Below are 19,551 nucleotides of genomic sequence, written 5' to 3'. Positions count from 1 at the left end.
ATCAAAAAGGTAGTATGCAATATAAAATAAAGGATTTCCAATTTACCAGTAGCTTTAACTGGCAATGTCAAATTCCAGGCATTGGGAGATTCCATTATTGATTCTCTTATACTATTTAATGAAACAATTTTTCTGGATGGCTTGAGTGTTAGCTTTTGAAGGGTATACACTTGTCCAAGTATATGAGACATGGTTACTAGTTCAGATACTGCCATTGCTTCACTGGGAACAGTGAAATTTTTTCTACTTCTTATTTGTTTGTTTGTTTCTATGTTGAATAAGCCCAATGGAAATTAGGAAATTGAAAATCATTCATATCACTGTGTATACTACCTCTTTGCTTTCCTGACCCATGAAACTACCTGTTATGTATGCTAACAAAAATAACCTTAGGACTGGCAATGTGTTACTAACTCATATATAATATTGAGAAGAAATTATATGTAAATTAATAAAACTCATGGAAAAGAATCTGTTAATAAAGGTACAACTTTTTATTCAAGTCCTTTATTGTAAGGCATCAACACACGGAGTACATATGGTAGCTGGCTAAGATGTGACTCTGAACTTGAACCAATGACATCTCCTATATATGACAATAAAAAAAAAATTTAGAAAAAGGATTATCCAGTTACCTAATTGCAAATGGTACAAAAAAGAGTCAACAGCCATTCTCATTTTCTTAATTGTACAATTTGGAGTTTGGAGTTAAAATTGAGTGAAAACACTCTTAGGTGTAACAAAAAAAAAAAAAAGGAAAAGAATAATCGTAAACATTTCAAATATACATACTAGTTGAAAACATTTGGATTATTGAAATTAGAGGCAAAGTCAAATTTTAAGCTTTTTAAAAATGTGACCATTTGTACTGCAATATATCACCTATAAAATATATCACACACGACTCACTTAGTGGAATTCCAAAAAAATGGAAAAAAATCAGTTAAATTAGGTTCTGATTATTTAGATTGAAAAACAATTACTAGCATTTTGAGTCAGATACAATATTTTTTCAAAACAGACATGACTTGACTTTTAAAAATGTTTTGACTTTTATGCAAGGTTTTAAGAATGCAACCAACATATAAAGTGAAGTCTACCTGTATTTTATTTTGCCATGATCCCCGAAGGGATATTAGATTTAACTTGCCTTTAGCTCTTGTTTTTTGTTTGTTTGTTCATTTTTTTGTTGTTTGTTTTTTGCCAAATTGCTCAGAAGCAGGAGGCAAAGTGTACAGATTTATAACATTCCTTCTTGATGGAATACGGTTATCTAAACGCTTTCTAGTTTAACACGCAGTGGTCAATCATTAACATTAATACAATAAGTGTTTCATGAAGCTAACAAAATGGAATACTGTGCAAACCCCAATCAAAAACAAAACCTATAAGAAAATGATTGCTTATCCTAGAGTTACCTAGTAGCTTTAACTGGCAATTTCAAATTCCAGACACTAAGAGATGTGATTATTGATTCTTTTATACCATTTAATAGGCTAATATTTCTGGATGGCTCAGTACTGCCCCTAATAATACACTACCACTTAAACTGAAATGATTCTGTATAATTATTCTCCCTTCCTAGTTACTTATTATAGAAATTTTCCATTATATCATTCACTACCAACTTTCTCTTCATCAAAAGCTTTTTGGTACCTCTACTCAATTTAAAACATGTCTGGTTTATCAAGAGGAAACAGTGTAAGCTAAATGAATATAACTTGCTATTCACCTGAAAAAAATTGGAAAAGAATTTAGAAAGTATTTTAAAGGACATTGGGGTTTGTTTATAAGAGATGAAGAAAAATCTCAGTAGCCTGGAATGTTGAAATATTTAAGAAGGCAAAGGTCAGTAGAATGCTTGTTTTCTTTTCAGGGGAAAGATGTAACTTTTTGATGCTTTTTTCTTCTGTTTTGAGAAAGCTCTAAACTTTGTTTTCTTAGCTATAATTGTTGTTGCTAACTAAGACCATAATGATCTTTTAACACTTAGAACAATAGCCGAGAAGTAATATCCTTGGATCCAAACTCTATTTCTATCCAGTAGCATCATCTTTTACATTCTTTCCATTAGCCTACGAGGGTATCTTGAAATTGAAGTAAATATAGATGTTATGGTTAATATCCCCCAAGAATTGGCAGCCAGTATTTTTCTTAATGAAAGCATTCTTGTACTTAGACTCACAAAACTCTAGCAACTAAATACTTGTCATATAAAAGGATCTTGCAATTCAGGTAGAGGTTACCTCTGGACTGGGGAAAGAGAAGGAAGATAATAGGTTCCAAAAGGAGATAAAAATTTGGCTTTAACTTGACATGTTTTTAGAGGACAATGCTCCCTTCCCATTCCTTCCAGGTGGAGAGAGACTCACTGGGTGTAACACTCCTTGTCTATTTCTGTATCTTCCTTCCTTTCACATTTAACTGATTGGTGAATTTGGAAGGAGAAACTGTACAGTAGCCCAGTCTTCTCTCTTATTCATTTTCTCCTGGAAGTGAGCCTTTCTATAACAAATAAACAAACAAAACCCACAAAAAACCAAAACCCAAAAACCCCTGCTTTATTCTATTCCTCTAGTGTCAGGCTCTGATCTGGTGCGGGAGGGTAAGTCAGCTTCACCTAAGGGTCAACAGTGGGAATTTCATTGATCAGCTGTGCTCCGTTGTGATTCGTTGTCATTTCCCAATTGGTTCTGACCTCAAGTGAGAAACAGATTTTCTCATCATTAGGTTTTCTCAAAAATCCTAATGGTGCTTTATTTCTTACAAACAAGAAACAATTATGGGGAAATATTTAGATTTCACAAAGCTGGGTATTGGGCACATTCATGTTTGTTATATAACTACTTTAATTTTCTTGTTAGCTTGAAGTATTTCATGATTAAAAAAAGCTTATAAATTTTCTCTATGTAATTATTATGTTTGAAGATGTATTAACATGATATAACTTCTCTAATTCTCAATTTCATTACATTTTGTCCGATTTTTATAACTTTCGACAAAGAAATTTAGAACAAACAAAATGCCGTTCTGTTTCTTAGAGCTGCAAGGGGCCACAAAATAAAAGAACTTGAATGAATGATGCCTTGACTTTTGGTGACAATGAAAGTAAGGAGTGAGGGTCAGCAGAAGAAGATATAAGGAGGCATAATTAGGATAAGGGGGGATATAATGACTTCAGTGGCAAGCAAGGTGTGTTGACAACAGCCTGGTGGAGATCTGGCCGAGGGTAGTTTGCTGTGGGAGCTGCAATCTTATACTTGCACTCTGGTGAGCATCGCTGAGGGTGAACTTGGAAAGGCGAAAAAAGTCAAATATTTTGGAAATCAGATTAACACGATGATTAGCCAAAGTCTACAATTTGCTTAAACAAATACACTGACATGAAAATTTGTTCACTGCTAGAATTTCTACTAGTTCCTTTCCATAATTTCCTCAGTACTTGTCCACATTCTAGTTTCTTATTTCATATCCTAGGACTGTGCCTTTTATATGGATGGATCAATGCCTCTTTGGAGAAGTGCAGACAATTCAAATTATGGAACTCAGAATTACATTAAGAAAGAGACATATGTGCTGCTCCAGGAGATCATAATTCGTTAATCTGGGAGAAATTTAACCAAGAAATATGGAGATAAATCAAGTAACACTGGCTTTCCACTGGCCATTTTTATTTCACAAACACTAGGCACTTAGGGAAGACATTAAAGAAACAGGTCACCACTCAATTTGGAACTGTCCAGCATGCTACAGTTGGACTGAACATCTCCTTCTGAGAATATAAACATATAAAGATGGAAGGGGAAAATGCCACGGAGTTCTACAATTATCAGCAAGTCTAAACAGGATATAGCAAGATTATGGCAGATGAATGAAAATGTTTGACAATTTTCCTCAACTATCTCTCAACTTTAGAAAGCTTGCTGACCTCATCATTTCTCACCATTCTATGTATTCTTGCAACTCTCTGCTCTTAAATTATTATTTGGATGTTTAAAGGGGCAGAAATTCGCAGAAATGAATCAATAGTAACAACAAAGATCTCAACCTCTGACATTAATTGGATCTAATACTACATTTCGTTAGAAGAGTTTCTTGTGGTAACACACACACACACACACACACACACACACACACCTCTATCTCTAAATTCATCAATTTATTTTCCTTTCTGTTGCCCAAAGTGTTATTTTTAAAAACACATATCTGGTTATAATACTGTCTTATTCTTGGATGGCTCTCCAGAGCCTAATAAATTCTGTCCCACTCCCTAAATAGCATTTTAGAACCATTAAAATGAGGCCTCATTTCACTTTTCCAATTTCATTACCACTCTGGCTAAGAATGTCAAGTTATGGCCACCCTTTAATATTTGCCGTCCCCTGAAACATCTTCTATTCTCATCTGAATCACTTCTCAGCCTTAAGAACTTCCATCCATCTTTTAAAGTCTAGCTCAAGGTCACCCTCCCCAGCTGCCCCCACTGATAATCATTCTTCCTCTGTGTTCCTATAGGATTTTGACGTATTTATTCCATAGGACACATTATATTACATTACAGGTATCTAGGTTACATGCTTTATTCCCCTCTTGGACTATAAACTATTAAAAGTTAAGAATTCATATTCTCATCTTCAATGTCTAGAACAATTTCTGGATATAACAAAGATGGCTTGTGGACTTCTAATAGCTATTTCTTCCTTTAATTTAGTAATAAAGTCTTTACTCAAGGTAGCAATGCACATGGCTAAAAGACAACTGTGTAGCTATGTATGATTCTATGATTAAATACCGATCAATGAAAAGTAAGTGGAAATCTTGTATGAGATGTCCCGGAAGCTCCTTAAGCAGAACTGATTCACCTAAAAGACTTGCCCTTTTTTGACCTTCCATTTTCTCCTTCTTTTGTCCTTCTCCTTTCTTCAGTTATGAATTTCTACATAAGAGGAAGAGCTCTGTGAGGGACTGAATTGTGCCTCTCCCAATTCAAATGTTGAAGCCCTAACACTCAATGTGACTCTATTTGGAGACAGGACCTTTAAGGAAGTAATTAAGGTTAAACAAGGTCAGAAGAGTGAGGCCCTAATCCAACAGGACTGGTATCCTGATAAAGGAGGAAGAGACACCAGAGATTCTTTCTCCACACTCATGCAGTGAGGAAAGGCCATGTGAGGACATGGTGAGAAGCCAGCTGACTACAAGCCAGGAAGGGAGGTGTCACCAGAAACCAACCCTGATGACACCTTGATTTTGGAATTCTAGCCTCAAGAACTATGAGAAAGTAATTTTTTTTTTTTCTTGTTTAAGCAACCCCTCTGCCCCAGACTGTGATAATCTGTCATGGAAACCTGAGCAAACTAATACAAGGTCCAACTGCCATACTAGATTATGAGGTAAATTTGAATGGAAGTGGTGTGACAGAATGGTGGAAAGGAAAGACAGAAGAAGTAGCAGGGGATTATAACGACAACAGAGCCACCTCACTAGCACTGAAGTACCTTCATATAGACTTCTTTGATGTTATATGTTATTCTGCATTGTTCTATATTACTTAAGTTACTTAACGTCACAGTTTTGTTACTTTCAGGGAAGCCTAATCTTAGTGGATTCATTGGTACATAATAAGTGGTCAACAGAAGTTGTTGAATAAGTGAATATATAATATGAATAACATCCTTTTAAAAAAAGAGTTTCTTATGGAGTCTAATTCTCATGTTTCTTATTGAGTCTGCAATTCTATGTTACCTTACCCAGCCATTGTTTTTCTTTTCTTTTTTTGCCTTTAGTGGTACAATTCAACTAAACCAACACACCTAACTTTTAAGTGGCCAAATCACAGATTTAAGTTATATTCTAATTTACATATACATTTATCAGAATAGCTTCAACTTACTTAAAAGTATTCTACTCCTAAATACATTCTTGCAGCAAAATAAACTTGCTCTAAACTATAACTTTATGATCACATAAAAAAGCAATCTCAACACCTACAACAAATAGTTCCTCCCCCCCAAAAAAAGTATTAGTTCCCACTGAATAAGCTTTCAGAAAACTCTTAACTCTGGCCAAGTTCAAGGTAGTAAAGTCAGATTAGAATAATTTGATAAACACGTTAAATGGCTGGGATATGCATATTCACTATGAAACAATTTTCCAGAAGATACATAGTCATAATGCTTTAGGAAACCCACAATATATTACATAATATAATGAGTTCTTTTTTAAGACATGTAGAGTTACTGCATCTTATAAAAATGTATTGATAATTAAGTGGCATTAGACTGGATGCACTCTCTTTTATGAGGCAATAGTTAGGATCCTGAAGGTTCCGTATAGTAGCTTATCCTAGTGCAAGACCATTTTAATGTTTTTCAAAGAACATTTTATAGGTCTTTTCTGTCTATTGATACTATACAAAGGTAACACTCCAGTTTTAAAATCTTTGATGGCTTACCGAAACTAAACAACCAAACAAAACTAAACTCTTTTGAGCAATGGCATCAGGGAAAAAATATGTATATAGATATAGATATTTCTGTTAGAATAAAAAGGGTCTTCTCAATACATAGGATATTTTTTTAGTATTCAAATCTGCTTCCAGGCTTCTAGTGATAGTGTTCATTCCCCATTCTGACATAGTGTATGAAATTTTTGGTTGTATATTGGAATTTCTGCAAGAGAAATCCATTTGACGCATTCTAGGTCAAACTAATGCGTTTAGGAAAACCTGCATATAATTAACTATGACTTCCCAATATTTAACTTATTTAATGATAAATCATAGAATCTGAGAGTTGGAAGGTCTGAGATACCTCATTTATTTTTTATTTGGCCCTCCCATTTCATCAGAAGCCAGCAACTACGTTCTTTTGGCAGCTGTCTTATCTAATTGAGGGTTTCAGAAGGTACTGCCATGTTTTAAGTGACCCTGCCATTAAGGTAGTGTAGCTAAAAAAAATAAAAAACAGATAACTACAATGACTTGACTCAATGTTTCCTTCTTACTTTTGTCCCCACCAAAAGCTATTAGTTTAAAAGGTTAAAAAGTCAGAGAGTAAGAGAGAAAAATGGTCTGGGCCTGATGTGTATATAGACTACAAGTATGTAAATAAATGTCTACATGTGACAAAATTTATGAATATGTTATATTCATTCAGCACACACCAATAAAATCCACCATGTGTGAGGTAATGTGGAAGAGCTATGAGGATTAAAAGTGAAAGAAACAGTAGCCTTTCTCTCAAAGAGCTTTAGTCACTTGAGAGATGGAAGGCATAACCAAATAACCAAATAGCTAACTTATGAGATTAAAAAAGAAGAAAAGAATCTCAAGGGCCCTAAGTGATTACTATAATTGCGATTATTGTAATTTGGATGCCAATTTTATAAATCCAGACAATCCTACCTGGTTTCTTTTTTCCCCCCTTTCCTGTTTAATCATTGAAAAAGACTGCTGTCTAAAAGAAAGTTGGGAATAGATATCTTGGGACTTAACTTGGGTGATCCTTTATGTATTATGAAAACGTGTAACACCTCTTTTAGTTGATTAGGCCAGTGATTAAATACGATTTTTTATTTTTTTTTTTCATTTTTGAAACTTCCCGAGAGGACTCTATACTTCAAATTGGAAAATACTTCCAGAGTTTCAGGTCTGTATTAGAAGCACTTCCAGCAGGCAAAAATAAACCAGGATGAAAACATGACATAGAAATCACACTGACTTTCATTGCTAGGTCAGATTTAAAACTGAATTCTTCCACTATGAAACATAAGAATAATTCAGCTAAATGCAAGAAAAAGGGCGGGATGGTGATGATGTCACCACAGTATAATTGCAGCTTTGTGTCAGACTGGTCTTATTAGGAGGGCAAAGCTGAAGGCGGCATCAGCTTGCCCATCCACAAACTGGCACCTCTGCCTGGCGTCTAGAGTGAAAAACTGTGAGTGACTCTGTTATATGTCAGCTATTTCACAGCCAAACCCTGAAGCGTATTTTTCCTTCATGTCTTGAGTGCAACTACTATTCCATCCATATTATGATGAAAGATCAGTAATATAAATTGTGTGGACACTTTATAAAATACTCAAACTTTTACTACTTTAAAGATATAACAAAAGCTTTGTGAAAAATTTAAAAATTAAATTTTCTTAATTTTTAACTATACCCAATTGGCTTTTAGTATGAGAACATACAAATTTAGGAATTCGGACAATGGCCTTATTCAGAAGACAGAAAGCTTAGAAGCCAATTTTCTGGATCCTAGTGCTATTCTGGGATCTTGTTTTTCTTCTTCTTCTTCTTCTTCTTGGATAGTGCTGTCTGTTAAGAAACAGATGATAAGGCTTTGATTCACCACCTTCTCAAACTGTCCCCACTATAAAACATGACTTCAAAGATAAATTTTGGACACTTCAAATGCAGGATTGTATGAAGGTTTAACATAAGTCCTAATTATTCACCAGTGAGCATATCTTTTAAAAACTTTTTACTTATTTTGTTTGATGAGTATTCTTTTTTAAATAATCTAACAGTCATTTTTAAGTTGATTGGAGTTCATCCAGAAAATCAGTACTTGTTGGAAAAGGTGAAAATTAAGGAAATCCAATTTTTAAATTTTGGAACTCAAATAACTATCAACTTTTTTATATATAGGAACTCAAATAACTTTTAATATATTGGCTCAAATGTCCTTCTTGACTAGAAAGGATTGCTTCATTGACATTTCTAACTGATGCATGAAATGACATTCCAGCAAAGTTGGTCACAGCTACATGTCACACTAAACAAAAAGGTGCTGTGGCTAAGTGTCAGGTATAATATTCCTTTTATGACTTGAATCCTGAGCCAATCGTAAACCAGACTAAAGTTAGGATCACAACAATCAAAAGGCCCAAATCTCAATATCATAGATGATTTAAGGATAAAAGAAAAAAAACAAAAAACAAAAAAAAAACAAGAGTTCATCATGGGTAACAGTGTGAATACAAAAAAAAAACCATGCTTTCTGGACATTTTAGTAGAGTCTTGTATTTGGCAATACCAAAAATCCCAAACTCTTTATTATCTTAAAAAGTATTCTCTCTACATGTGAATATGGTACTGTTCTCATTAGCTTGCTCTCAAAAAAAGAGAAATACACATCAATGTCCTTTGAAAATCTTATTTGAAAAGTTCTTTTCAGAATCATAATTAGTGAAGTCATTTTTCAAAAACTGATTAAGAATTTCTCTTTTATATGGTGGCAAGTTTGGGCGATTTTCTTTCTTTCACTAATCTATAGATCTTTTGATTCAGAAAGTCAAATTACCACATTTTTCTAAAATTGTTTACCATTTCTCTTCTTAAAACCTTGTTTTTAAAAAATAAAAATAAAGCATGACATATATTCAGTGTAGTGATATGAATTGTGTCCCCTTAAAAATAGGTCTAAATTTGCAACACCTGGTATCTGTGACTGAGACCTTATTTGGAAATAGGACCTTTGCAGGTGTAATTAAGTATCTTAATGATGGAAGGAGAACGCCTCGGGATGTTGAACGCACAATGTGATGTATAGATGACGTATTACCGAATCGTACACTTGAAACCTATGTAACTTTTCTAACAATTGTCACCCCAATAAACTTTAAATTAAAAAAAAAAAAGTATCTCAAGATGAGATTGTCCTTTGTTTAGAGTACGCCTACAATTCAAAGACAGCTCTCCTTATAAGATAAAGGAAAGGGAAATGAGACACCTACAACCAGAAACACAAAGGAGAGAAGGCAATGTAAAGACAGAAGTAGAGACTGGAGAGATGTCTACAGGCCATAGATAGCCAAAGAATTCAACGAACTGCAAGAAACTGGAAAAGACAAGGAAAGATTCTGCCTTAGATCCTTCAGAGGGGGCATTAGCTCTGTCAACATCTTGAATGTGAACTTCTGGCTTCCAGAACTGTTAGAGAATAAATTTCTGTTTTTGTATTGTTTTACGTCCTCCCCCCACCCTCCATTTCTTATAGAGATATAATAGATATACAGCACTGTGTAAGTTTAAGCTACACAGCATAATGATTTGACTTATACTGGGGGGTACCAAAAAATGTACATAAATGGGCATTTTGGTCAACGTTGCTCAAGCACTAGTTTGCCGTAATCAGAAGTGTCTGGATGCTGATGGTAACCACTTTGAGCACCTCTTATAACTGCAAAAGTCAAACGTGACTTGTATTCATCTTTTGTTATTGGTGCATATTGAGTATTACAATTTTAATACAATTTTCCTTTCTTAAAATGTGTATACATATTTTTGGCACCCTCTGTATATATCATGAAATGATTACCATAATAAGTTTCGTTAATGTCCATTATCTCATACACAGAGGGTGCCAAAAAATGTATACACATTTTAAGAAACGAAAAAATTGTATTAAAATTGTAATGTTCAATATATACCGATAACATGTACAAATCACATGTATACATTTTTTTGGCACCCCTGGTATACACACACTCACACACACACACACACAAATATTTCCTTGTGATGACAGCTGTTAGGATTTATTCTCTTAACAACATTCATATATACCATACTGCAGTATTAACTATAGTCATCATGTTGTACATCACATCCCCAGTAAATATTTATCTTATAACTAGACGTCTGTACCTTTTGATCACCTTCCTCTAATTCCCCCTCTGTCACCTCTCACCTCTGGTAACTACAAATCTGATCTCTTTTTCTATGAGTTAGGGTTTTGGTTTGTTTTTTTTTTAAGATTCTGCATATAAGTGAGATCATACAGTATTTGTCTTTCTCTGTTCTGATTTATTTTACTTAGCATAATGCCCTCAAGGTCCATCCATATTGTCACAAATGGCAAGATTTCCTTTTTCATGACTGAATAATATTCCCTCTTATACATATACCAATCATCTATTGATTGCCACTTAGGTTGTTTCCATGTCTTGGCAATTGTAAATAATGATGCAACGAACATGGGGTGCAGATATCTCCTCAACATAATATTTTTATTTTAGGATATATTCCCAGAAGTGGAATTACTAGATCATATGACAGTTCTAGTTTTAATTTCTTGAGGAATCTCCATACTGTTTTCCACAGTGACTGTGCCAATTCATATTCCCACCAATAGTGTGCTAGTGTTCTTGTTTATCCACATCCTCGCCAGCATTCTTTTGATGCTAGCCAAAATTTCTGCTATGTTAAGTCACTGTGTTTGTGGTTATTTGATATGACCTTGGGAAACTAATGTATTCAGAAAAGGGCACATATCCTCATTTTTTACAAAGGTATATAAGGACACAAAGTGAATGCACCAATATAACTACCGTCCACATCTAGAAAAAGTATATTTCCAGCACAACTGAAGCCCCCTTGGGTCCATTTCCTTTTAAAATAAGAATCAACTCAACAACAAAAAGGGCAAACATTGCAAATAAAAAGTGGGCAAAGGACTTTGATAGACATTTCTCCAAGTAAATTACACAAATGGCCAATAAACACATAAAAAGATGGCCAACGTCAGTAATTATTAGGAAAAAGTAAATCAAAACCACAATGAGATACTACATCACACCCCATAGGATGGTTATAATAATTTCAAAACCCTACAAAATAGAAAGTAAAATTTGGCAAGGACTTGTAGTAATTGGAACCCTCACACATTGCTGAAGGGAATGTAAAATGACGCAGCAACTGTGGAAAACAGTTTGGTGGTTCCTCAAAAAGTTAAACATAGAAGTACTATTATATATGACCCAACAATTCCACCTCCATGTATAATACTCCAAAGATCTGAAAACGTATGTTCACACAAAAACTTGTACAAAAATAGCAGCACTATTCACAATAGCCAAAATGTGAAAACAACCCAAATTCCCATCAACTGAAGAATGGATAAACAAAATGGAATATATCCACACAGTGTAATACTATTAAGCTATACAAAGGAACTATATGCTATAGTATGCGTGAACTTTGGAAACATTCCACTAAGTGAAAGGCATCAGATATAAAAGGCAACATATTGTATGATTCCATTTATATGAAATATAAAGAACTGGCATATTCATAGAAATAGAAAGATTTGTGGTTTCCACGGCCAGTGGGAGATAGGAACGCGAGTGATTGCTTCATGGATATAGGGTTTCTATTTGGGGTGGTGAAAAGTTCTCCAACTAGATAACTGGCAATGGTTGCACAACATTGTAAATGTACTTAATGCCACTGAATTGTAAGTTTAAATTGGTCAAAGGGCAAATTTTTAAATGTGTATTTTACCACAATAAAAAATACAAAGGAGCTCAATTATCCACCCTAATCAGACAACTATATGATTTATTCTAAATTAAACTTCTTGTTTTGAGGTAACTGCAGTTCACATGCTGTCCTTATTTCTCCTATTTAAAACAATCAAACGAAAATTTAAAAAATACATTCTCTTTGGCGTCTAATCTAGGATTGCGTAATTGGGCATTTTGCAAATTGGGCTTCCTGCCACTAACACAGAATAAAAGTACAATATGTTTTACTTGGTTACTTATCAGCCTATTAAGAAAGAATGACCTTCCCCGCTATTTATCTTTAATGAGAGGCATAATGAATGTTGCTATTTGGATGATTCATGTACACATTCAACTGTATTTTGGAAAGTAATATACATATGTGTATATTTTTATTTTAACCCATAGAACAAAGCATGATCAGGACTGAAAGAAATGAAGTCACAGATCAGTAAGTATGAGAATAGAAAACAAATACAGCACTCTTAAGTTAGGGTACATTTTCTCCAAGCTATGACTCTTCAAATATCTATCTCAAGAGTGTAGAACATGTTCATGATATTTTGGATACTCGTGAAGCAAGACGGCGAGTGCTGATGATATGTCTAAAGTTTTTGCAAGGCTACTACAGGCATATAAAAACTTATTTTAGTTTCCAAGTATGTGAGAGAAATTAAAGGGAAATGTTAAAAGCACTATTCATCTTTTCCCCTTTCCCTTTTCTTTGTTTTCTCCTAGTTTCCAGTTATTTATCTTCTTTTGCCTGTATTTCACCACTCTCTGCACTGCTTTCTCAGTCTCCATTGGGACATTTAAATGCCCAACCACTGGCTAAACATTGACCAAGTAAATAAACATCTAATTGGTTGTGGGTTCTGCCTACAGCAGGATCGTGGGATCGAAACTATAACTAGAAGAGATCTCAGGCGTTAGGTGACCTCCATTTTCCTAAGGCATGAAAAGATTGGGTGTCAGAGAGAAAAAAAATAACCTTCAGGGTCACTCACTATAAATACATACATTTAAATGTTTATTTGTGATTAAATATCTTTAATCAAGAAATTAAATTGATAATAATATGAGTATTATATAGTTTCTCATTAATCTGGAAAATGATTGTCTTCTCCAATATTTTATTCATCAAACATAATTTGAACTGGCCTCAAACATGTTTATCTTTATTAATGTCTCTGTGTCTTAAACAGCTCTGTCAACGGTTTTTTAATGTTTTTGTAAAAATTCATGATCATTTAAAATGCTTAAATACTCCATAAAAATCAGGTGCTACCATTTTGATCATTTAGTCAGAGTCTAGCTCTGAGGCTTATATGCAAGATTCAGAAGGATCTCGGGAAAGTCAGCACAACTGAGAGAGCTCACTCACTCTAAAGCTCTTTGGATCTAGTTCCTTGGAACCCTTCTTTGAGTACACACTGAACAAACCCAAGGGTGCCCTTGGGAAATCTCAGAAGGCTACTGCCAGAAAAGGTCTTATTTAGATCATCTAATTAGAGAGTGTCCTTAAAGGATGAGAACACTGAAGCCCAAGCACTTGAAATATCTTGTCTAAGCTACTATGGCTGGTTTGCTGGTGGAACCCAGAGGAGAAAACAATTTCCCTGTCTTGTTTCAGCTTCTTCTCCACCAGCCCACACTATGAAACACATGAAGCGACGATGGGCCAGCTTCACTATGCATTCCTGGGATGTAATGACAGCTTATACATGGCGGAAAGATGGGAGGCAACAGACCTTCTCCAGTCTTGCAGCTGTTTCCACTGGGGAAAACAATGTCATGGGTAGAGGCTAGAATAGGGACTGGTAGGGAACAGGGTCAAGTGACAGCCTTCCAGTTGGCAACAGGCTGAAGCCCGTTGGCCAGGCGCCACCTAAGTGTCCTGCAGCCCTGTGCACAGCAGCCAGGGTACTTAGCAGCCAGCTCTTCTAGGAAACTAGCAACACTGTTGCCTCTCTGGGATAGAGGAAATGGCCTGTCCCCCAACCCCACTCCCCAGCCCACACTGAAAAGAGTCCCTACGTCAATGGGAGGGAGAGAGGAGGGAGATTGTTGGAGCAGGGCTGGGTTTCGTCTTATTTATCTCTGTCTCTCCAGAGCCTTGCATAAAAACGATGCTCAAAATATGTTCATTTGAACAACAAATTATAGCAAGAACTTTGTCACCAATCTACTTCAGACAAAATATCTCTTTTCTCTGAGCCTCAGTTTCCAAGTCTGTCAAGTAGAAATGCTAATAACAATCCTTGTGGTTTTATGCTGAGATTGAAATGAGATTCTGCATGTGAACACCATTTGGGAACTCTAAAGCACTCTAAAATATAAAGGATAAAAGGTCAGAAAACGGCCTCCCTACGGAAACTCCTCAAGTAGGCCCACTACCAATTTTGTTATTGACATTCTGCTATTCCAGAAAAGATGCAACTGAAGTTGTAAGAATACAGGCAAGTCTTCTATCAGGTGAGCCAGTCACTCCTAATGGCAACCTCATGGTTTCTGCAAAGGCACATGTAAAAAATAACAGCACTTACAGTAAAAAGAGATTTGGAGCAGTGTGCTCAGAACTTACATAGCTTTGTAGCCAAAGCACAAGCAAAACCAGTAACAACCCAAACAAAAATACTAGCACAGTTTGCAAGGCATGTTTAATTACTAACAAACACTGTACTAAATATAGAACTTTAGTGGAGGGGAGTAAGACAACTTTGAGGCTGCAGAGTTATGGTGACAAGGGGGAAATGAACTGAGTGTGGGCCGATCATGTAATGAGCCCTTCCAGAAATCACGAAGGCAAAACGAAGCCAAGGGGAAGAGAGTGAGGAGAAGGGGCATGGTGTACAGTGCGTGAGTTCATGCTTGCTGTGCCCAGCAAAGTGTGTACTTGGCATTCCAGGGCTGGTACTGGATGGCACAAACATTAAAATGCTGGGGAAAACTGCATTATCGTGACACATGTTGTAGGGACATCATTGCTCTATTTAGCAGTTATGGGCTAATGTGCTTACAGCAATATGCACCTGAACAGAATGGACTCTATTCTTCTTTTATGGGTTTTAATAGGACCATTCTCATTCAACATGGAGGAAAAAAAGAGCAGCCCAAACATGTAACTTTTTGACTAATGTAGGTTCGTAGGACATACTTTGAGGGACACTGATCCAAATTAAAACCCCTAAGCAGCCTTAGAAATGCAAACTAAAGGCAGTCACCCTTAATCTTTATGTTATTGAATGGTACCAAAGTTTAATGACTACGAGTCTCCAAATTCACTGGTATATATAAAATTCCCTTTATCTAGTAATCAACCAACACTTATTGAGTACACACTAATACGTAATTGTTTTCCTGCAGTGACCGTAACTGGAGAAACAAGATACAGACACACACACACACACACACACACACACACACACACACACACACACGAAGTAGGCTATCAATACAAAGGAATACGTGACGTGATACAGATATTAAGGGTTATATAGTTAGATAAGAGTTTCACTGTCCATAAGTTAAACGTCAGAGAATTTTAAACACAACAAACTTAAACTGGGGGAAAAAAAACAGAATGTAGCAAACATCCTATCAGCATATGTTCTCATCAAAACCAACTAAATGGAAACTGAGGTAATATTAATGAGTTTCTTATTAGTCCTTATCTGATTGATTTTTGGACGCAGCACCAGAACCCAATGCTTTAAATGTTTTTTGGTGTCAATTTGGGCTCATCAGTTCTCACTGCACATGCAGGGGCTCCTCCGTATTTCCCAGCTTCCCTTGCAGTTCGGTGGGAGCCATGTGGGCTGATTCTGGTCAATGGGTGACGAGCAGGAGTGAGACTGTGTCACCTCCAAAGCAGTTAAGAGGTGTGCTGCTTCCGACACCTCTCCCTCCCCTTCTGCTGAGATCTTACAGGCATGTGTTCCTGAGGGCATAGTACACGTCAGTGTGGGGCCACCCACCCCACACTGGACTGAGACATGTGGCAGAAACAGGCAGTGTTAAGCCAGTGACATTTCGGGGTCTTTAGACAGCTAACCATGTCTACCTTGTTATTATCAAGCTCCTGATTCTTACTCTCAAAATATGATAAAATTAGTATTTAGAAAATTAAATTTAGAATCTCTAAATGGTGAGAGATTGGATACCTTTCTAATGTACATATCAATGCTGGGTGCTTTAAGGAATGAGGATCGAGTTGGTTTCGTATTATGTCGGAAAAGGGATGCACATTCTTAAAATGCATTGTTTAAGGTGAATGTGGGAAATGGTTATACAAGACTGAGATCTAATCCTAACTGATTTAATCCCTGCAGGAAATTCTTTAAAACACAATGGCTCAGATATTGTCAGGTAAACCATCCTTAAATGTACTTTCCAGGAAATTCACAAAATATTCTTGTGCAGCAGAAGGAAATCCTGTCTTGGACCTTCATGTAATGGGTTTGAGTCCAGTTTTGAAATTTGTCCACCACATTAAAACAGTAAAGCCTATTGTCCAAATCCACATGGCTCTATGTTAAAACTTCAAAAAGTCCTGGTGAAATGCAAGCAAATTACAATGTAAGGTATATACCAGCATCTCAACTGAATATACTTAGAAAAGAACCACACTATTTTTTTTAACTTAAGCCATGTTGCTAAAGAAATAAATGCATATACTAAGGTTATTTTTATACAACTGCTGAGTTAATAACTTATGAATGCATATCCATACACATATTTTTCTTTGGGTAAGTTATTTTAATTATGCCTGATTTGCAGATAACCTCTACAGTCTGTTGTAGGCCAGGGGTCAGCAAGCCTTCCTGTGGGCCAAATGCCAAATGGCAGAGTTAAGTAATCACTAAGGAGACTGTGTGGCCTGCAAAGCCTACAACGTGCACTATCTCTGACCCCTTACAGAGAAAAAGGTTGCAGCCCTTCGCTATAAATAAATCTGAAACAACCTTTTCAAATACGTATATTACAATTTGCATATGCAAAGTTACCTATTACAAATATTTTAGATCTTCTTAAATCTGTACCATCTTAATCCCCTACACTTAAATCAAAGGCAAGAAATAGGGTAAGATTTTGGCAGATGAAATAGATGTTATTCTGAAGGCACTGTTTTCAATATTTGGTGCATTAAAGCACAATTGTACACTTCTAAAGATTTCTATCATCTTATAATGATATCTGTCTTCTCAAATCACTTTAGTTTCTTTGGGAGGAAGATAATACCTATTTGGTCAGGACATCAAACCTTTAAAAATAACATTCATTTTATATTTACTTAAAGAAGCAGCTCTAACAAAGCTGTGACCATATCCCTCTAAGGCCATAGATTTAACATTTATTGAGCACCTACTATGTGAGCTGTGCTTACATAAAGGTTCCACTATTAAATCTTCCCCACATTTCCAGGTGGTATTATTCCGCTTTATAGATTAGGTTCACATGGCTTAGTGATGCCCAAAGTATAGTTAAGAATCCAGGTTTGGGCCTAGTTCTCCTGAAACCAAGATCAGGGCATTTTCTACATCACCCCCCCAGCCCCGCCCCCACCGCCAACACACACTTGTATTCAGTAATGCTGGTGTATTAAACTCTGACTGACTGTTACAAAAAGAAAGCCAAATAAGGGAAAACAAGTTTTTAAAAGATTAGCATCTTATTAGGTTTAAGCCAGACTAAATGTTTAATGGAAAAAATTCCTCAGATATGATTTCTTAGTAGATAGCATTTAACACTTTAGAATGTGTTGGGTTTGAGAAGTTTTAAACAGTACTAAATTGATTCCAAGCTGCCACAGTTTTTCACCCCAAGTGCCTTTTTTGCTTTTAGGGCAGCAATTCTGTCCAGGCAAAGGAATCCAGCTGCTAGATGACACTACTTGAAAACATCACTTCGAAGAAAACCCCCATCTGCTGTACTCAGTCATAATACAAACAGATTTTCACTATTATTATTGTCCCTGTGATACAGAATAAAACTGAAAAGGCCTGGGAGGGAATAAACACACCACTTTTCAGAAATGCGGAGTATTGAAAAAGAGCTCTGCTATCTCTCCAGGAGGATCACAGCTTCAAGATTCTAGAAGGAGATGTGCAGATTCCAGGAGGAGCTGTGAGGCCCACTCCTCCCCTTGAACATGGTTGCATGGTCCTTGGTAACCAGGACGCTGGTCGCTAAGAGAGGAATGGCCTGGCAGCTGTGGATGGGTCTATCAAGTCTCTTTTAGCCAGTCAGTGAGCTTTTAATTGACTAATTCAGGAAACATTCCGTTCAATAGCCTCTCCCTCCTCCTCCATTCCATATTCCTCCCTAAAACTGACAGTTTCTAGGATGTTTGTGTGGGGTGGGGGGCAACATGAAAACTTCATGCCATGGCTCAGGAATAATTCTTTTAGAATATATACATATGTCATGCGGGAGACCCTGCTTGCTGCGCCATTTGTCGTGCTGGGCGACCTGCGGGGTCTCTGGTCCCGCTCCCCACATAATGTAGGATATGGTGAGACCAAACAGGAACACCCACGGAGCCATAGGTAGGGGAGTCATACCACTATATTCTCTCTGGCGGCACTATACTCTCACTGGAGGCTGGATCCACACTGTCCGCAAACCACCATCCACACTTGCCAGCCCAGCCACCGTCTTCTTGCTAGCCCCCATTCTTCCTCTCTTTTTGTTAGCGTAGCCACAGCAGTTATATTAGTGGCCAATGGCTCACTGGTTACAGCTGATGGCCAACTAGCCACAGCTGATGGCCATCCCATCACAGTTGATGGCCATTTACTATCTGAGCCAGCACCTGTCTATGTGAGGCTGAGAGCCTGGAAACTACTTTCTGGAGCTCTGCCCCCACAACATATATATAAATAAACACCAACTTCATGGTTTAAGCTACCAACTATGATTGGCCGATATGTTCAACTCTCTATAAGATATCATTAATTTTCATCTTCCCCATAAAGAAATTGGCATTATTTGAAAACAAGCATATCTATTTTTGTTTCTGCTGGTAGAATGGTTTTCTTTACAAATTGAAAATGCGCTCAATGTTCATGGATATTTATCAAGTTCCAAGGAGGTAAATTTTAGATAAAGCAAATAAAATAGGTAAAATGTCTTGAGCTTTCCTGGACGAAACATTATCAAAAGTGTCCAGAATATCACTTACTTTTCAAAAAACTCCATTAGTTTGGCCCTTTGTTTACAGATTAGGAAACAGCAGGAGGTTACTGAAATAATCAGAAG

The 19,551-nt window shown here is 36.3% G+C and overlaps 1 protein-coding gene and 1 long non-coding RNA gene across 2 annotated transcripts in view; one reads left to right on the top strand and one right to left on the bottom strand.

Annotated features, from left to right (window-relative positions):
* ITGA1 (integrin subunit alpha 1) overlaps positions 1-19,551 on the bottom strand; it is a 152,340-nt gene that overhangs the window by 99,427 nt on the left and 33,362 nt on the right. The window lies entirely within an intron of this gene.
* On the top strand, positions 1,710-18,268 carry LOC141570712 (uncharacterized). Its single transcript, XR_012495152.2, has 3 exons — positions 1,710-1,848; positions 12,700-12,742; positions 18,136-18,268. It is a non-coding gene; the product is annotated as an uncharacterized LOC141570712 (long non-coding RNA).

Source organism: Rhinolophus sinicus, chromosome 3 (genome assembly GCF_057876585.1).
Source record: "Rhinolophus sinicus isolate RSI-liver-muscle chromosome 3, RSI-T2T, whole genome shotgun sequence".
Lineage (NCBI taxonomy): Eukaryota > Metazoa > Chordata > Mammalia > Chiroptera > Rhinolophidae > Rhinolophus > Rhinolophus sinicus.
This window is presented reverse-complemented; position numbering and strand designations above follow the sequence as displayed.